At 37.5% G+C, this 22,913-nt stretch overlaps 1 protein-coding gene across 7 annotated transcripts in view; it reads left to right on the top strand.

Moving 5' to 3' along the window:
• Positions 1 to 22,913, top strand: part of TNS3 (tensin 3) — a 201,999-nt gene that overhangs the window by 33,322 nt on the left and 145,764 nt on the right. For 3 of the 7 annotated variants that reach the window (XM_074542013.1, XM_014272991.3, XM_026798161.2), the window contains one exon: positions 18,644 to 18,699. The exons of 3 other annotated variants lie outside the window; for them this stretch is intronic. The gene's annotated coding sequence lies outside the window, so the exon portion shown is untranslated. Of the gene's footprint in view, positions 1 to 15,253; positions 15,482 to 18,643; positions 18,700 to 22,913 lie in introns of those variants that run through there. One more of the 7 variants, XM_074541981.1, reaches the window with a different exon arrangement.

Below are 22,913 nucleotides of genomic sequence, written 5' to 3'. Positions count from 1 at the left end.
TACTGCTGTAGTCCCTCACTCTTCTCCCTTGTAGAACTGCCCATCCTTTCATCTTCTCCGTGGGGATACCTGTGATAAATATTGGGAAAGCTTAATATGTCTTTTCTGCAGGTTATCCGGGGATAGGGCTTTTGATCCCCTGGTTCTGCCTGGTTAATGATTGACTTCTGTTATTTTACATTAATCAAACAGTTTCTTTACTTGCTTTGTGCATGGAGTACCTCCCAGAATGAGAATGTTATTGTCTGTTCATCTAAAAAGTAGTTGCTGTTTTCAGTTAGAGGTTTTTGCACCAACTTCAGGTTCTAGTTGAATCTCCTTCTCCCATCTCCACCCTTCCACATTCTTCAGGCACATTAGGATCCCTCTGAGGGTTTGCGAGGGAAGTGTGAGAGGATGTGAAAGAAATGTGGCCATTTTTGGGGCTATGGTACAGACTGCACCATAGAACAGCTATATATTCAGCATTGTAGCTAGCATCATAGGAATGGTAATCATGTATGCATTTAAAAAAAAATTCGTCTGTCTGTCCTTCTGGAGGTTGATTCCAAAGTTCTTAGGATTTAGTTGTTTTCAAACTAGCAGAAATTGTTTGAAAGGAAGACTGTTTAGTGAAGGAACTGCCTAAAGACCCTCTTGATCAGCTTCACTGTAAAAAGTACTCTATCAGGAGAGAATCAGAACTTTGATTCATAGAATGATTTAGACTGGTAAAGACCTCTGACATCATTGTGTCCAAGTGCTAGCCCATCACATCCAAGTATAACACTAAACCATGTCCTAAAGGGCCACATTGATGTGTCTTTTAAATGCCACTTCCTTCCAACACACTCCCCATTCAAATACATTCATGTCTATGATACATCTGTGTCTGTATTGAAGTCAGTTTTGGATAAAAAAGCTGTGAGTGGGTGTTGTGTAGGTTTTTAGTAGTATCTGGTGGTCATTTTGGGGGTGTGTTTTTTAGCCCTGTCTTGTAAATGTGGTGATTAAAAACTTACTGTGAACAACGTTTGAATGAAAGGTGCCTTTGAATGATGTCCCTTTATCCTTTCATACTTCATTCTGTCCCAGTAAAGCATTCTCAGTTACAGCTTTTTTACAAAAGCAGTGGCAGAAAGGAAAGAGAGTTGAAGGATGGGAAGCTCCTGGCTCTTCTTCTTCAGCATGGTAAGCATGTTTGTCTTTGATACAGATTCTCATTATGAAGTAAGGACAAAAAGCTGTGGGTTGATTTTGACAGTACCTGCATATCTTGCAGTAAGCCCAGGACTGCACAACTCCCCGTGTCTCTTCAGCACTACCTCAAACTTGAATGTTCTTGTTTGATTTTCCCTGAAGTACAGTATAATTTAATTCACGGCTAAGCAAATAATACATAATAGTCTTGCACATTTACATGGTTAGCAAAAGGCCGCTAGAGTTACAGGAGCCTTTTGATTTTTTTAAAGCTGCTTACCCTATATGTTGAATGTTCACTATTTTACCTTATTTGTAAATGTAGAAACCCCTCTGAGGATCCCCCTGATGGGGAGACCCCTACAAAGTTCTGTGCCAGTATTAACAGATGAATGGGACTTCTGTTTTTTTTGGTCTTCAGGTTGCTGTTTATTGTTTTCTTATCAAAAGTTCAGCACACTGTCTACATCTCAGACTTAGCATACAAAGAGAAGGCACCGAAAGTCACAAGGCACACAGGTTCAAGGTCTTTTAAAGCTATTTTGTCCAATTAACTCTTAGAATGTACTTTATTTCTATCTTTCTACCAATAACTAATTATTTGTCTGTTCATGCAACATCTGCATTGTGATTCTTTCTAACCAATCACTCTGTGCTACCAACACTGCAGAAAATGAAGCAGATGAAGAACAAGAAGGCGATCAGACAATGCCCAAAATCCTCCATCTTGTCTTCTATCTACCTCCATCCTAAAAACCCAAAGCTCTAAGTTTTTCACCCTGTGATAAACTATACTACTATCTATTTCACACACTTGTAGATTTCAAATAATCCCAAAGTCTTGGAAGCTTTCTCCATGGATGAAGGTTAAAAGCGGTATTTTCCTGGGGATCTTCTCAGGACAGGCAGAGAAATATTCCCTGTGCAACAGGGTTCCAACAGTAAACAAGCTGTCATAAGGATGTAATTTCTGTCTTTACAAGTGGATTTATATTTTATTATTTTTACTTTATATTTTATATCAATAAAATAGATGTTAAAATTTTCTTTTATTTTTGTTTCCTTTTAAAAATTATTATTTATCTTTGTTGTGTTGTGATTGAATAATTTTTAGTGTAGAACAGAGAGCTCTGAACCTCCTGAATCTCTAGACTTCCTGGCAATTAAAAAACCTGGAGACCAGATTTGGGAGATTTGAGTAATTTTAATAAGAAAGTAATTTAAATAAGAAAATTTAAATTGAGTAATTTAAATAAGAAAGTATAATTTCACAGCTCTTAGAACATTGATGTGATGGGTGAAATATATGTGAAAAGTTGAAGCACTGTACAGCTCTCTTCTGATGAAATTCCTGTCATCTCCAGTTGATAGTTAAGTTACCTGGTTTAGGTTTAGCTGCTAGTGAGGCTTTACATTGAATACAAAGAATTCCATAAACTAATTTTTGAACTTAAAGCAATTAGTGGTTCTTTGAATAAATTGAGTGTCTTTTTGTTCATCTAATGTAGCTATGAATGTGTTTGTTTTGGAAGTATATATGTTGGAGTGATGCAAATAGGAGTTCTTGTAGAATTTTAGTTCCCCTGTCTTAGGTTTTTTTTTCTTGAAACCTTTTTCCTTGATGCTTTACCTACATTTGAGTTTTGCTTTCTTTCTTTGATACTTTCTTACTTTAAAACATGTATAAGTGTTAGCTAGAGGTGCCAAATTATATTGGTATGTGCTGTTAACTATTGTGAGCAGGGAAATGTTTACCATGATATTATGTGCAAGCTGAGCATAATAAAGAATGCAATTAATCTTCTTGTCTTATTTGTAAGATATTATACATTTTCAAATGTAAATTGTAAATTGTATTAGCATGTGTTTCATTCATTTATTAATCGGCTTATAGTAAATAAGTTCTGGACTATTTCATTGAGCAGGTTAATGAGAACTATGTTCTCATCAAATTGCAATATCTGTGTTTAATCAAGTGCTTTCACATGCTTACACACTGTAGATCAAGATTTGAAGACTGTTGGAACAATTTTTCTTCTTTAAGAGGTTTGCTTTTTTCTTTGAAATTCACCTACTTGTTTGTGACTGTGCTTGTGGTTGCCTAGTGATCCACTTAATATCTCGCTTTTGGATTAGTTGGTGTTACTCAATTGAAAAAGCCTTCTGTATTTAATCAAATTCATTGCTTGTCAAATTCGTGGCAAGTCAAAATACATTTTTATATTAAGACTCATATGGACATGACAGATTATTTGGGTGTACTGTGTGTGTAAATATATGCATATTTAATTTTATATTATTATGTTGCAGATGGTTTTATTTACTCTGTTTTTCAGTAAGTGTTAAGACCCGTAATAAGTTATGAACATCTTCATAATGTGCAAAGCATGTCTCTTGTTACAGTCCTGGCAGACAAACTAGAAAGCTTGAAATTGAATTTGAATTGACAAACTAGAATACTAGAATTTGTATCCTGCTTGGGCTAGTGGCATTACAGTTGGCTCTAAATGGCAAAGAGTGCAGTGAGGTATGAGTATTTGTGTCAGTCTGATTTCCATTGAGTGATCCTTGTGAATTAAGATCCTGCAAGGTGCTTACATGGGTGTATTATGAGATGTATCTATGTATCTATCTATCTGTCTAGCTATCTAATATTTTATATATACACACACACACACACATACACTGTAACTTCAACACAACTAAACCACCTTCTAGTTAATTATGGCAATGGACGTTGGTTGATTAACTATAAGATCATTAATTATGGCAACAGGCATACCCATCAACTCATGTTCACGTTATAACATGGGAAATCTTTGAGAAAATGAAAAAATTGTCATCAAATTGAAGGGGATTTTCATCATATCACTATTTGCTTTCTGTGTGGTGTTTGTACACTTGTTTTCTTGAGGACTGATCCAGCAGATCAGCTTGTCTTCTGCAGGGCTGTTTTAGATGGCTTTGAATCTCTTGTATGTATGGCTTAGACTCACCAAGAAATAGCAGAAAACAAACCAGAAAACCATACTATTTTCCAAAGCAATTAACTACTAATTACCTCCAAATTTAAAGCAGGATATGCAGCTTATAGGACCAAATGGCATGGTCTGTTGTTGTCCCTAGAGCAGATTAATAACTTAAAAGCTCTGGTGAACTCTAAGGAAGAGAGATTAGAAAATTGCTCAAGCAAGGCTCAATTAGGTAGGGACCCAAGCTCTTGCTGTAAAATTTCATTTGACTTTCAGACTTGTTTGTGAGGGTGTCCAAGTGAGACTGTGTTAATTGAAGCAGAGAAGTCTTTTTAGTGACCCCTCAGAAATGGGTGGAGGTTGACCTGGATATGAGTGACACGGAGTGTACTGTCCTAAAAAGGAGGAGAGTGAAGAAAGAAACATGGACTGCAGCCCATCTGTGGCACTGAAAGCTTGGGATTGTCCGCCTCTCTTCTCTAGATAAAAGGTGAACACAGTAAATAGCAAGTTCCACTGGATTAGTAAAATGTACTCTAACACAATTCTTCAAGATATGCATTAATATTTCAGTACAGAGCTTAGTTAGTGAGACATGGAAGCTATGCACACCATGGAAGTTATGTGCATAACAACAGCACAGGCATAAAAGGGAATGATGATTAAAGACTTACTGGAGCATATAGAGATACAAAAGAAGCCACTGTAATCAACAGGCATTACGCAACTGGTGCATAAGCATTCTGGCCGAACACACCTACTCTGTAGCTGAGAGAGACAGTAAAATTGACATCCTTTGATGGAATATTGGTATCTTAGTAAGAACTCAGGGAGAGGGGAGGAATTTTGGCAGAAATCTCTAAGGTAAGTTCCTACTAACTTAAAAATAAAAAATGCGCAAGGCAAAGACCTCTGTGGAATGTTTAATGTTCACAGCTGTTACATGATGTTTCAAAAAATTGTCTGTAGAACTTGAGTTCTGTATTTGTTTACCTCAGAAGCACCAACGTAATGACACCAGAATTTGATCTGTGATTATTTAATTTAAAGTTAATGTTTAAACCTTACTTTTAACCTTAGTGCTCCTAAGGTTTCTAAAAAGCTGCAACTTCTCTTTATTATGACCAATAAATAATTAAATAAAAAGTAAATTTGATCCCTCACCCCACAGTTTTTGCTAGCAAAGCCAATGACTATTGGCTATTTCATCTGATATTCCTGCAACTTTATAAGCTTAGCCCACTTGAAAGGAACATAAAATTCCTAAGGGTAAGTGGAAAATAGAATTATCTGCTCTATTGGGAAAATCTGAAATGAAGTACTAGTATCTTTAGAGTGAATATGACAAACTTCCTATGCTATGTGAGGAGAGGAACCTCAAAATAAATATTGTTGCATTTCAAAAACAACTTCACCCTTCTAATTAGCTTCAGAACAAGAGGTGGGGCCAGGGGAACAACTACAATGGGAGACAGAAATAATATATAGAAAGATAAAATATTATTTAAAGAAAAGGTGGGCTGAAGAAAATTGTTTTAATACTGAAGAGTTTGTTTTGGTACATGAAGAAAGCTTCAAGACCAAGGCAGTCTACAAGCATAACATATTGATTATATAAGCATATGTCTTAGGTTAGAAAAGATGTGGCTGGGGGTGTGTATTCTATTGCAGTCTGTTAGAGGTGGAGCAGTTATCTCCTGTTAATTGGGCCACCACTTAAAACCAGGTGGGGCAGTTTTTTATCTCTTCCACAACCAATACCCCCTCTGGAAAATATGTTCTGTTAATGGGCCCTTGAGTCTCACTGCATGACTGATAAAATTACATCATCCCATTGTGAGATGCTCTGCCCAGGGGGAGGAGCCAGGCATTCCTACCTGAATATAAACTGAGATTTGGAACACCACAGTCAGCCTTTTCCACTGGATTCCCAGAGGAAGACCAAGCCTACCTACACCACCACTGGACCTTCAGAGGAAAACAGCACCCTCCTAACAGGATCACTGCTTCAATTGAACCACATCTGTCACTGCAGGAGGACTGCAGCCACCATTTAATCAGACTGCTACCCATACCCTGACCAACAGGGTGTCTGGTCATATTCTGACTCTGTTAGTGTTGTTTTGTATTACTGCATTTTTATTTTTCTTTTAATTTTTTTTTTTCCTGATAAAGAACTGGTATTCCTACTCCCATATCTTTACCTGAGAGCCCCTTAATTTCAAAATTATAATAATTTGGAGGGGAGGGCGTTGGCATTTTCCGTATCAAGAGAAGCTCCTGCCTTCTTTGGAGGACACCTGGTTTTTCAAACCAAGACAGCATATCATATTGATAATATTCAGATCATATTGATGGTTTTCTTTTCATAGCTATATTTTCATCTGGTGATAGTCTTTGTCACTTACATTTTTTGTATGAGCTTTAAGAACAACTGTGAATCAGAATTTCTAGGCCCATAAGGTTTTACCCACATAAACCCAGCAACATCTGCATTCTTACTTACTTTGGAGCTTTAAGCTGATCTCTTCTTATTTTTCTCTGATCCTTGCTCTTAGCATAATTTATGCAGGATATGTTTACAAGATCCATCACAACATGCAAGCTCTTGAGATCTTACACTGTCTGCAGCTGACAATAGAAGAAAACCTGGAGACAGTCCAGCCATTTTTTGGGTTTCATGTGGGTTGCTGTCTACAGTAATCCACAGTCTGGTTGAAATGGTTTTGTGGATGAACAAACCCCACATTGCTACATGGGGTTATCTTTTTAGCTGGAGGAAAGAGGTCTAAAAATTACCTTTGTTTCTAACCTGGAGTAAGGTTTATCAATTTCCTAATTGATTGGCAAGTATGCCTTAAAAAGACCGGAGAAATTAACAGTATTTTTTTAAATGTTAAAACATTTTCATTGTTGCTAGTGTTCTGCCTTTGTAAACTTTTTGTGATCAAGATTTTTCTGCAGGACAGGTGGTAGTAAAGGAAAAGAAAGGACATGCTATTGCAGCTGTAGTGCCAAAATATTTTTCTCTTTATAAAGATTTTCCACTACTGTTGTTGGCAACAGGAGTGGAAATATTTCATCTGTGGGAAGGCTCATTCACAACACTGTATTGCTCCCCCCCTCCGCCCCCCAAGAAAATGCTGAAGTTCTGCACAAATTTCCCATAACTGTCTCTTAGCCTTGTCATTGTTTAAGGAAAACCATGTGTTTTCAGTTGGTGGAGGTGGTTCCCTGTGGGAAAACTGGTGGAGCCAATAAGCTGGCAAGTTTTAAAGAGCCAATCATCTGGCTATGTTTTAATATTGATATCTGGTTAAACTACTTAAAAGAGTTGAATATGCTTCTGTGGAAAAGCACATTTAAAAACTAACAAAGCCAGGGAAAGCTTTCTTGGCTTCTGGCTTTTGAGGAGGTAGCTGGCTGACCCGGCCCTGTGTGGCCAGGTTGGGCAGGGCTGGACTAGGCTGGGCTGGGCTGCCGTCGCGTGGCCTGCATGGCTGGGCTGGGGTTCTGCCACATGGCTAGGTCGGCTTTGCCCACAGTGCAGCTGAGATTTCTGCCCGCTGAGGGTGGTGCATGGGCTGCCGAGCCCCTCACTGAGGAGCCTGTTGGGCCCCATCCCAGTGGCCTGCTGGGGCCCCTTCCCAGCGAAGCCCCCTAGTCCTTTGTTCTACTGGCGCTGCCGTGCCATGCCAGCTGGCAGCTATATTGGCACCAGAAGCAACCATGCAGTGGGGACCAGCACCGAGAGTGGCCCTGCAGTTGGTGCTGGGTGCAGCCCTGAGGCCAGGAGTGGCCAGATCTGGGGTGGCTCTGTGGATGCCACCAGCCTGGACTGGGAGGGGCCACATGGCCGAGACTGTGCAGATGAAATCAGCACGACTGAGATAAAGGGTCATGGTTGCCTTGACATGGCTCATAATGGACTTTGTTTGTTTAGCCACTTTTAGCAAGACATACTGTGGACAGAACGACAAAACTGGCAGCAGCAGCTTTCCTTGGTTTTGGTGCTGTGAGTGAAGGAAAAGTGCTAAGTAAAGCTGGCAGCTGCCAAGGCTCTCAAGATGTCGATGGAGACCATATGAATAGCAGCGAAAGACACATAAATTTCCCTGATGCAGAGCCTGGATAAGATCAACCTTTGAGTGCTATAAAACTCTATAAAAAATGTTTCAATTGATAAAGCATGAAAACAAATGAACCTATGAACACCAATACTCTCCCGAATCAGGAAGAGGAAAAGGTGAAGACGTAGGGAAAGCAACGTGAGACACTGAGGTCAGTAAAGAAGCAAATCAAATTCTAGATGGGAGGAGATTGGGGAGATGCCTTAGTCTTGGACTGGAATTCTTTTATGAGGCTCTGATGAAGATATATTTTTTGGTATATCAGACTTTGTTTTTCCCCTGTAATTCATGAAGTACATGGGGAGATGCAGCATTCACTTGCAGCCCATGAAGAAAGGGCACTCATGCTGGAGTGTGTGGATGCTGAAAAGCTGTCATTCAGTGAGAAACTTAAAGAGAGAGATGAGAGAGATGAGAAGCTTTGCCCCAGGGATCAAAGAAGAAAAACCTTGTTCCCAGAGAAAAAAGAAGAGAACTTTTGTTTTTATGCTAAAACAGCTCATCCTTAAAATAGTACCCTCTAAGTTGACATGGCCCATTAAAGTAACAAGACATGGGAGGGACTTTCACACTGGGAACAGATTTTCCTTAGCCAGGCGGCTGATTGGCTGTGACATGGAAGCCAAGACTGCTGAGAGAACTGTTTTTGTGGAGAAGTCTCCATAGCATGCAAGAATGACTCCTCTCCTAAGCGGACTGAGGTGGTAAACTGACTGAAAATTGCAAGTTTTGTCTCTTTACGTTTGGTGGGAAAGAAAAGAGGATGTGGGGGAGAAGTGTTCTGAAGGTTTATTCTGATTTTCTTATAACTTTTCTGTAATTCTGTTAATAAAGTTTTCTTTATACTCTTTAAAGTTTTGAACTGGTTTTGCTGTCCTCCTCCTAAAATAAATGAATAAATAATTTCTAGTGTGTACGCTGCCATTTGACCAGCACTAAACCCACTAGGTATATTGGTGCGTTGTCTGGGAAACTCAGATCGGCAAACCAATGCCACTACAGCCTTCATCTTCAAAAACAATGTCACTGTAATGAAGTAGTGGGACCAGTATTCAGATGAGGAGACAGTGGTTGGCTGAATATGAGGAAAAGAACAAAAGTAAATGAAGGATTATATTTGAAGCTCGGGAAATGCACTAGCAGATGTTGTTGCTGTAATGTGGCTGTTATATCTTTGTAGTAGTGATATCTTTGGCATGTGGCTTTGGTAACTTCTTAAAAATAGAAGTGTTTGCTTTTGCATCTAATGACTAATATGTTCAGCTGGGCTACACTTATCCTACTCTCTACACAGAGTGGGCTACGGGCACAAAACTGCCTCACATGAAATTGCATACCAACATATTTTTAATGCTGTACTTAGTTTCTGTGTGTCCGATTATCATGCTGCTTTCCTTTTCATTTTTTTCTTGAGTTGAATTGTGCAAAGTTGGTGGGAACAGATCAGCAGAAAAGTGTCGTGATGTGAGTTTTTTTCTCATAATCTGATCACAACATTATTAAACACTTGTTGAAATAAAAATAGCCGGCAAACTGCACTTGTAGCAACATTTCATCCACAATGCCATTTCAACCAGACTGGTTTGCTGTAGCCAGTAGCCATTTGGGAGATTTTGGTCAAAAATAGCCTCTTCTTCTTCCCTGCCCTTGTGAGATTTTGTTGTGGTGGCCGTAATTTGCATTTTCAGAAACCAAATCAAGTTATTTTAACAAAAAGAAAACAAATTTTCTTCAGATCCAATGACAGGCCTAATATTTTGTGCAGGATATTTCCTGCCCGTGTGAGCTGTTGGTCAGTAGCAGTATGACTAGCCTACATATTAAAATAGCTGGGCTCTACCAATTCTATTGCCCTCTGACACCTACCTGTCCTGGTATTAAGAGAGAAGTCTGGAGTTGGGAACTAAACTTAAGTCTTGACTACACAAATCTTTTTATATGCTTGGTTTAGATTACATTCTATTGTGAATTTTCAAGGATTCTGCTATTACTGTCAAAATCTATCTCTAAAAGCATGTGTCTGTTTTGCTGAATTGGAGATGCTGAGGGAGAGAAAGTATCTTTCAAACATCTAGGCCTTTGATTTAGCATCCCAGTTAATTTTGTTACCAGGAAGTTAAAAATTAATATCCAGGCCTGTTAGGTGTATGTTTTTGAAACAAGTAATTTTTCTTAGGGATTAGAAAGGCATTAAACTGGGTTACATCTCTTTGATTCTCTATTTATATGCAAGTTTCTACCCCAAGAGTATTCCTGAATTATCTTTTTTCTACCCTTGCCATACATGGTGGAGTTTATAAACAAAGACACAAAAACCTATCACAGAGAATCACTTGATAAAAGCTGTGGTTAAGTGCATGGTTAAGTGCATGGTCTTTATAAACCAGCCATATTCACTACATGTGCAGCATGATGGAATATATGGAACATATTGCCATAACATAAGTCCATTAAATGCTTAAATGTGTCAAGGTGCAGAGCCCTTACCAGACAGAGAAAAGGTTGTCCTGGTAAAGCATAAATCATTCTGCGATTCGTTTACAGCAGTAGTTTCTTACTTTGTAAAAACATTGCTAGTGGTTTTTCCTTCTTACACACAAGAGTGTAAGAAGCAGAATTTTCATTTTACAAAACCTTTGGAGCTTAAGTCTAAAAAATATGATTCACTGTGCTTATTCTTCTCTCTTTACCCTGGCAGCAATATTGGTAACTTGCAGGAGTTAACACAGCTCTATTTTGATGCCCTTACTCCCTTTTTCTCCCTATTGTTTAGGAACTGTTTTGAAGTGCAGTAAATTGACTAAATATGTCTTAGTCTCCATTTTACCACTAGCCAGCTTGGCACGGTTGTTCTTGAAGCTTCTGAAAGACTCAGTCTTGAAGTTGCTGTCAAGGTTAAGTTCACATTTGACTTGAGTGATTTGTTTCCAGAAACAACTGTAAGAGCTGTTGTGTTACACAAGTGCAGAAAATGCTTATTTCCTTGTACATGGAAACTTAAAAAAAAAAAATTAAAAAAACCCCAATGCTTGCATTTAGTTATCAACAACTTTAATAGAGGTTTTGTGTTTTGGTGATATTTGTGATTTGGTTTTACCTGAACCAGTAGCAAAATCATGGAAATTGTAATGGAATTAAATCTGTTTTATATTTCTTCTTGCCTCACAGAAATGTAGGTCTGAGCATCTATAAAGTAGATTAGACCTTGTCTGTAATATCAGACATTTCTGACAGAATCACCATTTTTTAATTTACTTTATTTGTGGTTATCTTTGTTTTTGGAGGAAATCTCAAAGTAGCTTATAGAATAAACAGATAATATGTATATTTTTAGAGCATTTGTTAGCATTTTGTAAAGTTAAAGCTAATCATTGTACTTCGGACCTGCTGCATAAGAGATTTGATAATCAGGATGCCTTGGCAAGAACAAACAGAACAAGAAGATAGAATCAAGAAAGAAGATTGAATCAAGACTTCTACAAGCAAGAGATGTTGCAAAATGTGTAAGTTTGTTTATGTGATGATTAACCAATCATTGTAGTAAAAAATTACTTGCCTTCCTGGATTAGTACATAAGCATACGTAGTCCACAATAAAGACAGCTTCTGACCACCTCTCAGTCTCCCTGCCTATCTTCATTGCTGATAAACCATACTGATGTAAAGTACGGATTCTACTAAACAGACAGTTTTGGTATGTGAAATCGCTTAATGAATTTAGCCATTTATCCCCTATGCTGTCATGCAAGAAAAGCAAGTTTTTCCTCATGGTTTAAGAGAAGTCTTCCATTTGCTTTAAGGTTGATAGAGTTTTTAAGTGGTATATATCATTATCAATGCTAATAGTATATTTGTGCGAATGTTAATACATTTTGAGAATAAAGAAACTTGATCCTGTAAGGAACTATGAACAAAGAACTTGCTCCTAACTTATATGTGGGGAAAATAAATGAACATAGTGTGTTGTCCTAGGGTGACGTTATGATGCTTATATCTCCAATCGTGTCTTCTGTTTATGCTGGATGTTATATTCTGTGCCTTCAAGACTAGCTCTGAGAGCAAAGGCAGGGAGAAGAAGAAGCACGTAGTTTGTTAATCAGCCTGCACTTACTCCTCCATGTTCTGCTGAACTGTGTTGTCTGGGTATGGATGGGGCAGAACAGGCCCCTCTTTTGCTTTTTAGTTGGTTTAGCTAGCTGAGGCAGAGAAGTTTTTCCCTGGACTGGTTTTCTTTCCCTTTTCTTGGAACTGTTCCAACCTGTTCTAGACTAGGGACCTGGGGAGCACTGAGAGCTTGCACTTTGTGGCCTATGGAGGCCTGCTCTGGGCAGCAGCCTTTCCCAGTGCCAGAGGGATTGATAACAGAGCGGGCACCCACAGGAGAGACTTTCTGAATTTGTCATCTCTTCAGAGCAGCGAATGAGTTTTGTCATCTGGTATTGTTCCTTTTTTGTGCTGGGGAGTGCTTTGCCTGTTAAAGAAACAGTTTTTTTTTTACTTCTCTCCGAGGAAAATTTTCCCAAACTAGTTGTGGGGAGGGGATGTGTGGGTGAGCTTTCTGGGGGGGCCCCCTTTTGGAGGTTTCCTCCCAAATTTCCCTATACCAGGACACATGTACAAGATAGAATAGAAGATGTGTCAGTAAGCCTTACGTTTTTTTCCCCCTGAGCAGTGATTGGAGCATGAGGGCTTTATGCACTTGAATATGAGTATGAGAATTTGCTGACCTCACACCTTGGTACTTGTATCTTTCCAGTTGGGTCAGGAAGCACAAAGAGACAAACATGGCTTTCAACTTCAGTGGTCTGAGGTTATGCCCTGGTTAATCTTGCAGTTAAACCTCTGTGGTATTCTGCAGCTTTCTGATCTTGGAGATTCAATAAGTAAATTTTTCCTGAATTTAAAATACAGGTTAGCTCATGGTAACCCAAAGGATAGACACTGCATGGAATTAAGGCAAATTTCAGAGTAAAGGAGGAAGTGCATATGGAAAATCAAATTAAAACCAGCTTGTGTCACATTCTAGCTATTGGACTTTGCATCACAGTTATGTCACTGCTCATCTGGCTGCTTTATATCTTAATGCTGTTTCCTGAATCGAAGATGGCTGGAACAATTCATCCTATAATTCATCCCGCTCTAGGAAGAAGGAATTTAAAAGTGCTTACCTCTTGAAAGTAATGTTTGCAACACTGTATAACCTGAATTTCATAATCAGAAATTACAGTCTGGCCAGCACTAGTGACCTGTGGATTTTGAAGTCAACCTGCTTTTCTTATATCTCTGGACCTGCTGATATGACTAAGATTCAGAGGTTACACTGGAGATTGTACCAAAATACATACACATGGAATACCTAAAGAGTAGCATAGTTCTGTGAGTAATCTATGCCTCATAAAGCTTGGAGAAGTCAGATCAGATACAAAGAAAGCAGAAGTCTCAAACAGATGTATACAATTGTCAAAATTAGGATTTTTTTTTTTTTTAGCTGAAGAGGCAGCAAAATGAGACATTTTGAGCAAATAGACTATATTTTTGCACTTATTTGTGTTAAATAATTTCAACCTACTTTACAAAGCTCTTTCATCTGTTACACAGATTAAATCAGGAGGGGCAGTAGCTAGCATTTACAGTTCAGGTTGGCAAATTAAACCACAGTGCAGAGAACTAGTGCAAAGTCCAGTAGAATCTAGTTTTAAGATCTTGGTTTCTGCTGTCTGATTTAACCCCTGTTAGAAACACCCAAATTCTGACTTTCTTTTCCTTTTCTTCTGACCTCATTTTGAACAAATCCCATTATTTTAAGGAGAGGACTTCATCTCTGTTTACTAGTTCACAGTTATCAAGGGAAACTCATAAATTTTTGCTTCCAAGTACCTTCTGTTTTATTAGAAGATTTAAAAAAATCTTTTCCCCAAATAACCTATGTACCAAGTGTCTTTGCCTTGTATATATTCCTCAGAGAATTGAAGAACTTTCATGATGTAGGTCAGGACTGTGACATTGCAAAATGAAATACAGCATGGAAGAAAGCCAGCATTTGTCATGAGTGTTTTGAAGGGTAGGTTGGAAAAGGGGAACAATAACTGACAGAAATGCCAGAAGAAGAAAACTAAGCAGAAAAATATTTTTTTTCCACCAGGCTTAACTCAAGAGCTCTAGATTGGAATAAATAGGTGTGTGTGGTTTTTGTAAAAAAAAAAAAAAATTAAAAAAAGATGTGTGTGTATAAATGTGTGTCTCTGTGTATGTATATATATATATATATATATATATATATATATATATATATATATATATATATATGTAACATTCAGAAAACCTAACAACATGGCTGTAATTTCATGCTATTTGCAGGATGTCAGTGACTTCATTTTACTGGTGTTTTCACCCTTTCTCCTCCATTTTGTAACATAAGTAGTGGGCTAGAGTGAACAGGTTTTTTAGTAGTTTACTTTATAGATGAGTTATTGTTACATATAACCTGTGGCAAGCATGCTAGAGTTCCTTACTTGATAAAACTGTAGCTTGAAAGAAAGTGATTCATTATAGCTATGTGGTTCAATTGCTTTTGAAAAAGCAATATAATAGTGTTTGTGATTTGGACTTTGAAATGCAACTTTGGTAGTAACTTGCTCACTCTTTGAAGATAGTTGTTCACATACTTCTTGCAAATAGAGAATGAAAAGGGAGGAAGATAAAAACAAAATGTGCTTGTAGGAGTGGGAGAAAAGTCCCACCGAAATGTAAGTATGGTTATCTCAGCCAATGAACTGTTGTGTGTTGTGTGGGGGCATGATTGTGTTGCTTTTAAGAGTGAGCAGGAACATGTTTTATTTTCCTAGCGCCAGATATCCTGCCATTTGTTGATTTTTTTTTGTTTGTTTGACTTAACATTTATCTCATGGTAGTCAGTTACTCATTAACTGATGTGGCTGATGTTATAGTTATATGAAGAAAAATTACCCACAGATTCATTGGAATCAGAATTATTCGTAAAAGAAATTATTTTTAATCTTTCTTTCCATCACTATTGGACTTTTTCAAACTAAGGCTGAATGCAGGAAATATCACACGGGGAAAATGTTTTCATATTAACTGTGTATGCAAGAACAGACAGTTTGTCTTTGAAATAGTTGCTTGATTATTTGTGAACAGACTAACAATGTACCTCTGTATCTAAGTGCTGGGCATTGAAAAGGTAGGTATTTCTTAAACTAGGCAAAGCATTCTTACATTCTGGTATGGCTTGTTAATATGTGACTGTACAGAAGCACAGAAGCTAAATCCACCTTGGTGTGGAACTATGAAATATTACACTAATGCATATGCAGTGCATTTCTTATAAGAATAAAGAAACTATTGAAAGCTGACAAACCTGGATATTGTAGATGTCTTTAAGATTAGCTGTAGTTTCAGGGGGAGGACCAGAAAAGTCCTTCTGAAATTTATTGTTTTGTGCAGTTGGTACAGAGTGTGTAACTTTCTAAACCAATGACTGAGACCTTTTTACTTGATTTCCTGTCTCTGCATTGTCACTGGATTTTAGTCTTGCTGTTTTACTTTTTAGCTCTATACTTTTTATATAACTTTATTTTTTAGCATGTCCCAGACCTTTGAAAACTAGGAAGGAGAATTGGAGCCACTCATATATTCTCAGCCTAGATTTTTTGGATGTCATAATATCCTCTGTTATCTGTCAACGGGTTTAAAAACTCTCTTGCTTTTAGCCTGTGTCTGGGTTAACAGTGGAAGAATTTGCTTCAATTGCTCATGAGAACTGAAGTTGGAATACAGCAAGGTCTTATTTTGCTTCATCTGAGAAGAAATGTGCCATTTGTGTATATGGAGTTAGAAGAAAAAACGGTCAGGGCATCTTGGGTGGTTCATTGACTTTTGTAGCACAAAAGCAGCAGCAGAACATCAAAGTCTTTGATTTCTGTAAAGAGAAAGTGCAGAAGACACAGAAGAAGACAAAACTTTTTGGTAAAGTCAGTTTGCTATATAGAGCTGTTTCAAGTATAAAGAGTTCAGAAAAGAAAAAAAATCATGTGTTATTTTTAGTGTTAGCCCTCATCTTCTTACAGTCCAGAGTTGCCTGAATAAGATACCACAAATCTGCAGAGATATGCAATTCTCTTCTTAAGTTCTTGTCCACTGGATGTCCCCAGTGTTGTTGTGTCAGAAGGAAGGGGATTTTTCTTAAACAGTGAGTCAGCTGTAATTAGCTAGCAAATTACAGCAGAACTGTGTTTTAGTTCACCAAAGGGGTAAAGATATGCTTGTTTCCTCAAGGGTCTTGATCAGTGGAGGGAAGGGAGACAGCAGAGACTGTATTTATGTATGTCAGTGATGACAATTTTATTCCACAGTGGTTCCAGTTAATAATTACATGAGCATGTAATGTTAGTTCATCTCTTCCATTGCACTACTCAGCCAGTCTGCCAGCTCCTTTGGTGTTTCCATTAATTATTTCTTCCTAGTATATGCAGTGAGAGGAAAGAAATTCACGTATCATGTTTATCTACTTTAACCTTAGGTGTTGCTAATGAGAACATGAGCAAAACCAGTTTATAAGTATGAGGTAATTAATTGCATGGTCAGGACAACTGAAATAGTCTTTCCTCTTTAGATGCAGGTGTTTGCTGCTTGTGGTGGTGGTGCAGGGTGCATGTGGCTTTGATTCTTTCAGCTGGGCACTGTTCTGCTTGGTGATTTGTCACTTTGGCTTGAAAGGAGAGTTGGTGGTTGTAATTCAAGGTGGCATATGAAGTTCTACACGCTATGTCAGGCAAGAGGTCACCAAGGCAGATGATGTCCTTGCTTCCAGCAATAGGCATGCTATTATGACAGGTTAGTTAACATCTTCCATGTATGGAAGTATGGGTGTTTGGTTGGATAGAGTAGTGAATCATGAGTCACAGTCACAAAATGGACTGCAGAGGTGCAGCGTATTAAGACCTTGGACTTGCAAGCCCACTGAGAAGTCAGAGGGAAGAGCCGACAAACTACAAAAGTTCAGTCTGTCCTGTTTTCTTTAGGGGCAGTCTAGAGATCATGAGTGAGCTGGGACTCACTCATGTGCTACTTTTTTCCCCCCTTTTTATGAGTAATTTATGATTTAAGAAGCATTGAGAATTGGAGATCAATCTTTTTCATAACCATTTACGGAGTCAAATGCTGTCTCTTCTATGCTAGTGGTTAAAAGCTGTACCTGAGTGTTTAAGCTAGATTGTATTCAGGTAGGCCACTTTGACTCTTTGCCTGTGTTGTGTACAGAACTGATGTTTCTTTTTGTTCTTGCAGCTTGCTCTGTTGCATGGGCTGCATCTTCTTTTTAATATTCTAAGGATTATAAATTACTTGAGGCATGAGGCCCCCTCTACTCAGGAATCCCCTCTGTGTACCATGAATTGAGTCATCATAGGAGTGTTCAGAAGATCATAGCAGCTGTTCTGATAAAAAACTCCACCTTTGTTGTCCAGGTGTTGCTGCAGAGTTTCTGGCTCCACTCTGCTGGAGAGCCATAATTTTGAAGGTGAATATGTTAAATGAAACAGTTTTCACTGGGGTTAACCTCAAAGTGCTTGCTAAAGTGAGCATGTATGATGACTACTACGGAAACTCAGTTGAGTGGTGTAAAGGGATGAACCTAGTCTTTAGACTGTATGTATGAGATTTGAGGGTGCCTGCTATATGAGATTGCAGAAATAATCTAACACTTGGTTTTCCCTAGATCATGTAATCCAAGTCAGTCATGCTTTTCCTGGCTTTCTTTGTGTTTTGGTTTCTGAATATCAAAATAAGGTGGTTTGTGGTTTTTTGGTAATGTATACAGGCTATGTTCTTCATAGGAAGTGTTTTTAATTTGGAGACAAATCTGTGAAGATATGTGACTCCACAGATTATCTGTTCTGTTTCCTCTGCTAAGCCCATGACCCAAAGTCAGTTCCAGAACAAGGGTAAGGTGTTGGGAACTGCCGAAGTTCTAGATTTCTTGAAAAGCAGAATATTTTTACTCATTAACTAAAACTGAGATGATGATTAAAGAATGGTATAAAGGATAGAGGAAGGGAGAAAACCCTTTGTGTTTCCCTGTATATGTGACATGAGGGAAGACATTACTCTTCAACCTGTTTCATTGATTAGAGTATGTGAGCAGGGCACCAAGTCTGCATTGAGCTAGTGCTAACTTTTCAGGGAGCTGAAAGTAGATAGTACAGCTGAGAGCAGCAGTGGATGCTCAGGTTCTGCGCCTGATCTGATTGGTGCTTCTGTCTGGAAAGAGCTCAAGCAATGCAGCTGGTACATTTTCAAAGGTACTTTCTTTTTTTCCTTATTTTATCATAATTTTTTATTCCAGGTGGAATAAAAAATGCTGCTTCTATTCCCTGCTTTCTTCCAAGCAGCTATGAGCTGGTAAGTATTTTTGGCACTACTAATATCCATCAGGTTTTATTAGGTAAGAGGTTAGATTATTCTTGTAGTCTCCTGTAACATTTTATTATTTCAGTACTGTGCTATCACCTTCCTCTCTGAAGGCTTGGCAAATGAAGGGTCTGTTCCTCAAGCTTGTTACTGTGTCCTGTCCCATGCAGGAATCCACATGTTTTGAGCTTTTGTGTGTTTTAAATAAAAAATATACTTCAGTAATTATTTGTTTCAACATACTCATGTCTTATGTTAATTTGGAAGTACAAGTAGTGTAAGATTTATTTGAGACCTGTTATTTTTTTGTTCCTGGTGGAACCCATAGTTGGTTAGAATAGAAAAACCTTAAACCTTTTCTGGCTTGAAATACTGTATTTCAAGGGTAATATGAGTGATACTCGGAGGTTGGATTGTAACAGTTACTTATTGAACCAGCGCTGGCAGGTGCTAGTGTCATTACCAGGACTAAGCAGCCAACAGCTGATGCACCAGTGTCAGCTAAGAACTCTGTCTATTTTAGGTAAGTGATACAACCACTGGCAATTAGGAATCCTACATTTCACTTCTGAATTGCTTGTGAATTGGCCAAGTTACTTTGTACATTTTTGAGTCTTGATCGCCCTACTGGAAAAATAGAGGTAATGGTGCTTACCTTCATGAACCACAGAAGTCAAAAAGTGCTTTTAAAATTATTATCCTGTAAAGCAAAGCCTGGAAACCAAAATCAGTAATTTCTGGTATTATGAGGAATGTGAGTATCAACTCATTCAAGATCTCTCCTAGATTTTACCCAGTAATTAACCCAGGTCAGAGTCTGAGAATCTTGTATAGCATCACTGCTAAAAATATTAAAAGAAACACTTTCTTTGTAGCTCACAGTATTAGGGACATACTAGCAACTGCAGTTTCTTTCTTTTGTATTGTGCACACAACCCAAGTATTGATTCTGAAATGGAAAACCAGTTAACTGTGGTTCAGAAGAAATTTTAAAGATATAGCAACCTATGGGATATGTTACTAGTCATTAATAATTCTGATTGAACTTGGTTTATGTGTGCATGGGGCAATGCTGATAATGTAGTCCCAATGGACTCTGTGACCTGCTGGCATGTAAAGAGTGTAAATGGCATAACTGGCCTAACCTGTTTTAGTTTACTAGCAGGAATGTGGACAGAGGTATATTCAGTCACCAAATAAACATTTACTAGTTTGGGCAGAAGGAGTGGAATTCTATTTAAATTTCTTGCAGGGATATCTGTATGTGAAATATTTCCACTATACAGCATACAGTGTGTTTTATTGCTGAGAGTGAGATTGAATAGTGTGGTTTGCTTTTGGTGTGTAATGTGGTGACATTTTTATATTAGGAGTCTTTGTTCAGCACAAGTAAATTTTTTCTATTTAGTGAAGAGTTCTGTTGTTCTGAAGAAGGAATAGCTCCAAGCAATTTCTTTTAAAACTGTTTTGAGTGTGAAGTTTTGACAAGATCAAGAATAAGCAGTTGAGAGGCTTAGATAATAGGGAGGGCAACATCTATTCAAATTAAACAAAACATTGTGGCATCATAATTTGCTGCTGAACCATGGATTTATCCCCATTCACTCCAGCCAAGGAATTCCAACCTTTTGGTCTTCACATGAATAAACAATACATACGCCTTCTTTAAATCAATGTTGCATCTATTTAGTCAATGTAAAGATTGCGCTCCTTAAACTGGCAAGATAGTAGTTAGACTCTAAGTGACATATTTCTTGAAGCCTGATGAAATTCACAGATGTTATTTTTCTTTAAAATGTGTGTTTTATTGAGTATTTTCTTTTGTCTATTACCAAACTGGCTGTTCCCATTTCTCGTGAACCACATGTATTGAAGCTTTGTAATGACATCACGAGCCTTATATATCAAATCAATGTAGCTGTTTGGGCTTTCAGGTGTTAAAATGAAAGCAATTCTTGTGTTCTAACACTAATTACTTTATGGTGTCATGCACATTCGCACATTCCTCAGAATGTGGGATGATGTTAGTCTAGCTCTATTAATTCAATTCAAATGTTTAGCAAAGATGATGTATTGTATTGCACCTAATTTTATTTCATGAAGAAACAATGCCCTGTTTGTGGGAGTTGTCTTTCATTGCCGAGATTTATAGCTTAATCCAAAAACTGAAGAAAAAAAAAGGGGAGGAAAAGTGTCATGGTCACTGTGTTTGTTTGTTTTTACCTTAGAGCTGAGTGAGGTAATATAGTACTTCTAAAATTAGATAAAAATCAAAGATGGTAGATTTGTTTTAATGGTCTTTACTGAAATTATTGGATCGTATTTTGAAAGATTGTTAGTTACTCAGTTGATAGTATTCCTTAAATCAATGTTTTTAATTTAAAAAAATACTGACAACTTAAGTCTTTTTCTCTAGTGCTGTCAAAATAAGAAAAGGCTTAGGCCCTAACTGTAAAGCTCTGAATACTTCTTGTTTCATCTATTACTTAAAAAAGATAAAAATGAAAAGGAAAGCCAATGGAAGCATATTATTTTAGAGATAATTTTTGGATTCCAGGAAATAGTCTAGGGTATTTTAAGATACTTCAAAAGGGCAGTAAGCTAGTCTTCTTCACTGAAATTCTTTTTTGTCCTTCATGAGAGTGTATCTTTGAAAATAATAAAGCAGACTAAATCTTTATTCCTCAGCGTCCCATCACATATGCTGCCAAATTTCTTGAAGTGAAGAAATGTGTGAAGGCCCAAACCTCTTACATACATGAATTCTTATCTTAAAATTACTTCATTGATGAATGGTCCTTATGACTGCATGACATGTCAGTTTTAAGACACATTTAAAAAGTGATCTTCAGCACAGAAATTTCTGATTTAACCTTAATAGCCTTTCTTCCTCCCCTCCTTTTTCCTTACGTTTTTTTCCAAATAGTTACCAAAGAATTCTGCATACCTCTAGTCTGCCACTTAAATATCACTTGTCATAACTTGCTGTTATAATGCGGACAGATTAAATGGACCTGTAAAGTATGTTTTACCATAACAGTCGCTTCAAACTGAAGTTTGTTTAGGTGTTTTGCTAAGTCTTTAAATGGAAGTTTGATAATTTTGATAGAAATTGGGGAAGACTGTCAATGGTTCTGATTCCCACCCCCTTCTGCTTAATTATCGCAGCTTCTTTTCTGCCCGTGGAAAGAAAAATCAAAGACTTGAACATTCAGGCCTCTCCTAACAAACTAAAACCTGATTTTGAACAGTAAGCCAGATTGTGCTCTGTACTGTTTCAAAATAGGAGGAGAACAGAATAAAAGTATTTGTGGGAGAAGCAGAGATTGGTTTGCTTTGGGTTTTTTTTGGTGTGTGTATTTTTCATTTGGTTTTTTAAAAGGAGCAGGAGTATACCTTGAAAAAATTGCTGAAGAAGTGAGTGTGAAGTCACAAAGGCTTCATTTTAATTGCCTATCTCATTTTTTACTTGAAATCCAAGGTAGTTCATATATACACCTACATACATTAAACCTAGTGCCAGTATTTTCTCAAAAAATTTTTTAAAAACTAAGAAGTGAAAATACATGTTGATATATAAAAGTTAAACCAAACTCCCAGCTATGTGTGGGTAAAGTGAGGAAAAGAACAGGAAACTTTAAGAAAATTCAGTACTCTTAACAGTGTTCGTAAGAATGCTTGTTGCCTGTTGCTAAATAACCCTCTCCTTCCTTCTTTTTTGTGCTGTTGAATGCAATCCTCTCCAGAAGCTTTGTATGAGAAAGATCAATGAATATGAAAAAATGATTTGTTTTCCCTACTGCATTCATAAACACGTTTTAAGAAAAAAATTGTGACACAATTTACTGTTCCCATGGAACACAATCTGTTTTTAATGTGGGCATGCAAGAGATTTTTTAAGAAATGGGAAGCTGAATAATTCTTTGTAGTATTGGGAAAGTCTGTGCATGTAGATGAAGAATTGCATTCTGCAATTTCATTTTAAGTGAGGTCTCATTACTAGAAGATATAATATGTTAATTTGGGTTAGTCAGGCATGATCTCCAAACACAGTGGAGTATGATGACAGTAACTAAACTGAGCTAGAAACTGACATATACAATATATACAGTGATTTTGCTCTGCCAGCTCTGAGTTTGGTTTCTGGTTTACATTAGTAAAAGCTTTTGTGAAAAATTTATCAAGTGGATTTAGTTTGTAATAAG

Source organism: Zonotrichia albicollis, chromosome 1 (assembly GCF_047830755.1).
Source record: "Zonotrichia albicollis isolate bZonAlb1 chromosome 1, bZonAlb1.hap1, whole genome shotgun sequence".
In the NCBI taxonomy this organism is placed as follows: Eukaryota; Metazoa; Chordata; class Aves; order Passeriformes; family Passerellidae; genus Zonotrichia; species Zonotrichia albicollis.
Note: the sequence above shows the minus strand (reverse complement) of the source record. Positions and strands in the feature narration are given on the sequence as shown.